Below are 7,017 nucleotides of genomic sequence, written 5' to 3'. Positions count from 1 at the left end.
ATTTGTTCTTTTGGTGTTTAATTTTTTGGATTCTTTAGTTATTCTGGGTAAAAATCTGTTACATGAATACCTGGCAAAGATTTTCCCTCATTCTGTAGGTAAGTCTCTTTACTCTGGTAATTATCTCCTTTGCTCTGCAGAAACTTTTTAATTTGACATAATTCCATTTGTCAGTTCTTGCTTATGTTCTGAGCTGTTGGAGTGCCATTCAGAATGTCATTACCTATGCCTGTATCTTGAAGTGTTTTTCCTATGGTATTTTCAGAGTTTCAGGTCTTGCATTGGGTCTTTGATCCATTTTGAATTGATTTTTGTACAGGGTAAGAGATAGGGATCTAGTTTTAGTTCTCTACATGTGGATATCCAGTTTTCCCAGCACGACTTATAGAAGAGGCTGTCTTTTCTTCATTGTATGTTTTTGGCTCCTTTGTCAAAAGTCAGACAGTTGTAGTGGTGTGGGTTTATTTCTGGGTCTTTTATTCTATTCCATTGGTTTATATGTCTGTTTTTGTGCCAGTACCATGATGTTTTTGTTACAATGGCTCTGTAGTATAATTTAAAACCAGGTATTGTGATACCTTCAACATGTTCTTTTTGCTCAGGATTTCTTTGGCTAGTCAGGGTCTTTTGTGTTCCCATATGAATTTTAGGATTTTTTTTTTCAATTTCCATGAAAAATGTCATTGGGATTTTGATGGGAATTACATTGAATCTATAGATTGCTATTGGTAGTATAGCCATTTCACAATATTAATTCTGCCTATCCATGAACATGGGAGGCTTTTCCATCTTTTAGCATCATCTTCAGTTTCTTTCTTCAGTACCTTATAGTTCTCATTATAGTGGTATTTCACCTCCTTGCTTAAGTTTATTTATTCCTAGGTTTTGTACTATTGTGACTGTGATTGTTTTCCTGATTTATTTATTTATTTATTTATTTTTGGCGGTACTGGGGCTTGAACTCAGGGTCTCATGCTTGCTAGGCAGGCACTTTAACACTTGAGCCACTCCTCCAGCCTTATTTTGTGTTGGATATTTTTGATGTAGGATCTCGCAAATTATTTGCCTGGATCTGACTTCGAACCCTGATCCTCCTTACCTCCACCTTCTGAGTAGGTAGGATTACAAGCATAAACCGCTGGAGCGTACTGTAATTTCTTTCTGAGCATGCTTGCCAAACCGTTTTATGAGTGGCTGAACCACTTTACATTCCCACCACCAGTGTATAAACGACCTGGTTTCTCTGTATTGTCTCCAGTATTTGATGTTGATCACTATGGGTTTTTTTTTTTAACAAATGTTTAAAGTAGACTTTATTTTAAACAAGATACATGCTTGTTACTAAAAAATAATATACTATACAAATGTGTTATACAGAACACAAATTTCCCACAATAATTTTAGTATCTAGTTATAGCTACTGTTAACAGGTTGGCATGTAGTCCCCCATGTTTTTATTAGCTAATACATATTGTTTAATAAAAGTATGGGTTTTTTTTTTAACAAATGTTTAAAGTAGACTTTATTTTAAACAAGATACATGCTTGTTACTAAAAAATAATATACTATACAAATGTGTTATACAGAACACAAATTTCCCACAATAATTTTAGTATCTAGTTATAGCTACTGTTAACAGGTTGGCATGTAGTCCCCCATGTTTTTATTAGCTAATACATATTGTTTAATAAAAGTATGGGTTTTTTTTTTTTTTTTAGTAAAAATGGTAGTATTTTATTCAACCCTGCTCCCCAGGGTTTTCCATACTAAACAAACCGATCCTGGTATGTACTTCCAATTATTTTGCTTAAAGTCAAATCCGTTCTGCATCAATCACTCTTATTAACCCTCATGATATTCTCATGGGAGGCAAGCCCTATCAGTGTCCTCTTTCCGATTTATCTGATTTATGTCTAGTGACTTAACCTTACACCCCCGTGTTTGCTTAACTTTAGAGAGATAAAGGGAAAAAACAGTATGCACTCTTAAGAAGATTCTTTTTGGTTGTTTTAGCCACAGATAGGCATATACAATCCTAGAAGGCCATACAGAAGTAGGAAAGAAAAGGAAAATATCAGAGGCCATAGTAGGTATTTCCTCTGTCTCTCCTAAGAGTGTTTAATCTTTTGGTTCTCTAAGCAAATCTCTCACAGCTGCTTAGTTCTCTGTTGGTGCCAAGAACCCTTTGTTTATACTAACTGCACCCAAAGAATTCTTACACAAGTTGTACTACTTAAGCTCTTTTGCAAGTCTCAGACTTTATCACATCCATGGGGCAACAGAACCATACTTTTCCTTCTCAACATTCCTTTTGGTCAAAGGAGAATGTACAGGATTTTATTCCTTAGACATTAAGTCTTATCCTAATAGGACTTGTGATTTCCATATATCTGTGTATGAGAAAACTTCCTAAGCCTGTGGCTGGGTGTGCCTACCATATCTGTGCAAAGTGAATTGGGACAACCCTAAGAAGGAACCTGGGGAAATATTTAGTCCATCTGGAGTCAAATTGCCTATTATAATCTAAACACGAGCAAGAACCCAAAAGTCTAAGAAACAGAATGAAACAACTCTGACAAGTTGTCCTGAGCAAGACTGGTGCCAGGTACTAAACCACATTTTCACAACTTCTCAGTTCCACAGAAAACAATTATTTGGGGAATATTTTTAAAGCCTTTGAAGATTTTATTAAAATGTTAGCTATCATCTTCTGAAACCATCAAACCCAAATTACACAGTCAATTGAGTATCAGAGATGAAATAGAGGTGGGAGGTGTCACATGACACATCCAAGGTCATGTCATTTATCCAGGGATTGAGGGTGACTCGAATCCAGATTTTTTGTCCTCCATCTTCTTTCCCCTGTACCATACATGCTTCCCCAAGATTTGAAAGCTTTTTAACACAGCTAATAGTTCTGACATTTGCTGTCACTCAGACACAGGTAACTGATGCATTTCTTTAGCATCATACAGATAAAACTTCATCGTGTCCAGTACTGCTTGACTAAAATGACTTCTCTCTACCCCTCATAAAAAGCTCATCATCTAGAGGCTTTAGAGTGTGGTCCTAGTCTAGTCATACCTCTATTGGCTCATTTGTGAAATAAGGGAAATATTAGCTGTTTCTGGAAATGGCTGTGGGAAAAAATCCAATGAGAAACCTGCACACTAAACCTTTCAGGTGGGGCCTGGCTGGATTAAGTTCTTCGTAGCAGCATGCGGGGCACACAGCAGGATAAGTGTATGGGGGTACAGAGTATAAGGACTGTGGACCTTGCCACCAAACTGTGGGGGCAACAGGTTTGTTCCTGTCTCCAAAAAGGTATGTGATGACTGTGTAAAATACAAGGTAACTTGTAGTGCACTGGAGGCAGCTGATATCAGTCAGAGTCGATTTTGGGCATTTCTTCCCAACTCTGTCCAAGGAAGTAAAGTGAGTAGCTGGAGATCAACCATGGTGGGAATGTTTACACCCCAAGGGCCCAGGAACAGTACAGGCCCCTCTCCCTTGCCTGAGACCTGAATGTTAAATATTCACCAGAGCACCATTGAGAGAGACCAGGCTTGAAGTCAAACAAATCTTTTGCCCTCAGCTCTGATACTTACCAGTAGACCTTAGTCAAGCCTGACAGTTGGCTGAGTCTCCAGCTGCTCACCTGTACAATGGGGTTACTTAAATGTATGTTAAAGGACTATTAAAAGCTGGGGGTGGTAGTGCACTGCTATAATCTCAGCACTCAGGTGACTGAAGCAGGAGGATCATGAGTTCAAGGCCAACCTGGGCTACATACTCAAAAAACCCCCCAAAATTGTTAAAAAGATTTCCATTGTTGTCAAAAGCTGGGAGGATGCAAATCTCAGAGGGAGCCTATATATTTCACTTCTTCTGAGTAACACTTAATAAAGATAATATATGATATTAGAGTGAATTTGTCAGTGAGTTTGGGGAAGGATTTGCTTCATGAGGGAGAAATTCTATTTGAGTTCTTTTATTTATTTGAGAAAATATTTAAACAAATTTGACCATCTAAACAGAAAGTTTTAAAGCTAAAACCCCAAGTACTTTGAGTCTCCTCTGAGCATTTTTCAACAATGTTGGGCCTGGAGCCAGAACTTTTTACAAACCTTCTGAACCCACCCCACCCTGTCTCAACAGCTGTCCTTCCCCTCCACCCCCCCCAGTAAAGGATTTGATAGAATGCCAACAAGAGGATCTTCCTCCTGAGAGTATTGGTAGGCTTTCATCCTGTATGTTTAAAAATAAAAGTAGCTGAAACCTTGCAATAGGCCTCAAAATATCCAAGTGTACTATATCCAGAGAAAGGAATACTCAAAACACGAAAATCTGTATTCAGAGGGATGTAGAAAGGCCTAGGCCTAAGCCGGTCCCAAGGTTCCCCTTGGGTTCCCTCATCATTGAAGGAGTAACTGGTCACCCTCCAAGCCCCCTGCAGAACCTCTAGGCAGTCTGATTGGACAGTTTCCCAATCCGATTTGGGAAAGGGCCACAGTTTTTTCTCACCCTGTTGCCAGGTCATGCGGAGGGTGTGGCAGGATAGTGAGCGGGAAGACATGATTGAAAGGCACTGGTGGAGCCCTGGACACTACACCCCATGGGCCAGGGAAGGAAAGATGTGAAAAGGAAGCTGAGGAAGCCCTCCAGTGCTGGGGAAGTTCTACCACACCCAATGCACCCACCCCAGACCAGGGAAAAATTCCAGACTCTCTGGAAGCTGTTTCTTGATTCTTATATAGAATGAGCTATACCACCGCTGCCCCGTTGCTGTGAAAGCTAAAAGACAAATGGGACCATAGAATTTCACTTTGTTCCACTGACAGCTCCAAGAGGCAAAAATCCCTAGAGCTCAGATTTTTTAAAAACTTCCTTTCAAGTGCAACATTTTCCCAGTGCACACAGAGACTGAAACTTTTTACCTTCATGCTCTTAAACTTCAAGTCTTCTCCGATTTTACTTTGTGAACTCTGCATCTTCATTTAGGTTAAACTTGAACCACATTCTCCCACAGCAATGCCCCTCACCTGCTGTTTTCCATCAAACCAACCTTGACTATTAATATTGGAAACACTCTTGCCAGGTGCTGATGGTTCACGCCATAATCCTAGCTACTTAGGAGGCAGCAATCAGGAGGATCGCAGCTGAAAGCCAGCCAAAGCCAGCCCAAGCAAATAGTTTGCAAGACCCTACCTCAAAAATACCCAGTATAAAACAGAGCTGGCAGACTGGCTCAAAAGGTAGAGTACCTGCCTAGCAAATGTGAGGCCCTGAGTTCAAATCCTAAAAAAGAATTGAAACAGTCTCTATGCAAAGAATATGATTTTCCTCTGATATGCTAGGAGTGGTCTCTATAAATTATGAGTCCTACTAATAAATTTTCATTAAAAAAGATAGTTTAAAGATGAATCTTAGTGAAAATTATTGTCTTTGGGATTTTTAACATTTTGATAAGATTATATCTGTAATCCTGTGTGACAGATGTGCTTATCCTCCCATTTTTTTCTTTATTTGAAAAATCCTCATTTTGTTTCTGAAACTACCTCTCTCTCTCAGGCAGCTCAATATTAGATCCTCATGGATCTAAGTCTGTCCTGGTGGTCCCACTCCTCTTACTAGTACTTTATTTGAGCGTGGACATATTACATCATTCTGGTCAATGAGAGATGAAGGAGAGAGATCTGGGGGGCTTTGGGGTGAGATTATACCTGATCTTAAAATGTTAAATAAGAATGAGGGATGATTTTATTGCCACTGGATGTTGTTGATGAGTGCTAATCGATGTTTGGAGCTTTTATAATCATCTTGTGACTAGGAGGAGAGCCAGCCTGAAAATGAGGCTGATACCCTAAAAAGGCATGGTAGAAAACTAGACAGACTGTGGATTCTTGAGTAGGTCCTTTAGTCACCAAACCTACCAGCCCTACAGATTCCTGAGCTTTACACTTGCTATTGCAGATAATAAATTCTTCATTGTTTGGGCCAGTTGAGTCAGGGTCTCTGTTACTCACAGTCCAAAGCAACCTTATATCACAGGTAAAATTAAGTGCCTTACTTTGGGATATAATTTATAATGTATTTATTATATCTGGAGAGACTACCCAAAAACTATACTGCTTAATATCAAAAGTTCTATAGGAATTTTATTCAGGTTTTTCTATAACGTTAGTAGGAAATTTATATTATATTCTGTAACCATTCCAACCTAAAATGATCTGTTCTGTACTACAGAACTTCAAAGTCATGGGGTGGATTGCTTACTTGTCTAAGAGTTGAAGTAGACCCAGAAATGTTTCCTGAGAATGGTTTTGGTTCAGCCACGCAGAAGTGCCATTCATGCAGACAAACTATCTTGGTGAGTACGGATATCCTGGTCTACATTCTCCATTGATTTGATTGTCAAAATATTTGAATCTGGCTTTAATCAGCAACCCAGACAGCTATACTCCAAGTTTTTGCTAAATCTTACAGCTTGCAGCTCTCTACAGTACACAACTTATCCAAAGCTCAGCTGTAAGGATGGAACTGATCAAAGTCATCCAATCCATCATTCGCCTGAGATCAGACTACCCTTGGCTCCAGTGAACTTTCTGGCAACCATGGCTGTAATGCTACGTCTTCTCCCTCCCAAGCTACCCGTCAACCATTAAACTACCATTTGAGGTTGTATTTCCAATTGAAGAACACTAAAGAAATATCCATCTAAATCCTGTATTGTAAGGCGGTCCTAGTTAAAGTCATGATCAAAATCTAAGGAGAGTCTTGGCGAAAGTAATATTGTCCAGGAGCCATAAAGTCATTTCAAAATAATGCAGACTCTTAACTTATGCTTCTTAAATACAGTGATGATACACTGTACAGCAATGTTTCTTTCTTTTTCTCTTTTTTTTTCTTTTTGGAGAGATCTCTGGGGCTTGAACCTCTGCAAAGCACGTCCTCTACTACTGAGTTACATCTGCAGCACTCCAGCAATATACCTTAAAGTCTCATCTGTAAGTTCAT

The 7,017-nt window shown here is 39.1% G+C and overlaps 1 long non-coding RNA gene across 1 annotated transcript; it reads left to right on the top strand.

The window, feature by feature from the left end:
* LOC141421287 (uncharacterized) lies at window positions 1-6,814 on the top strand. The gene is made up of 3 exons (XR_012445896.1): window positions 1-98; window positions 6,247-6,370; window positions 6,487-6,814. It is a non-coding gene; the product is annotated as an uncharacterized lncRNA (long non-coding RNA).
* Window positions 6,815-7,017: the final 203 nt, after the last annotated feature.

The sequence above is a fragment of the Castor canadensis genome, chromosome 3 (genome assembly GCF_047511655.1).
Source record: "Castor canadensis chromosome 3, mCasCan1.hap1v2, whole genome shotgun sequence".
NCBI classification, from domain to species: Eukaryota; Metazoa; Chordata; class Mammalia; order Rodentia; family Castoridae; genus Castor; species Castor canadensis.
This window is presented reverse-complemented; position numbering and strand designations above follow the sequence as displayed.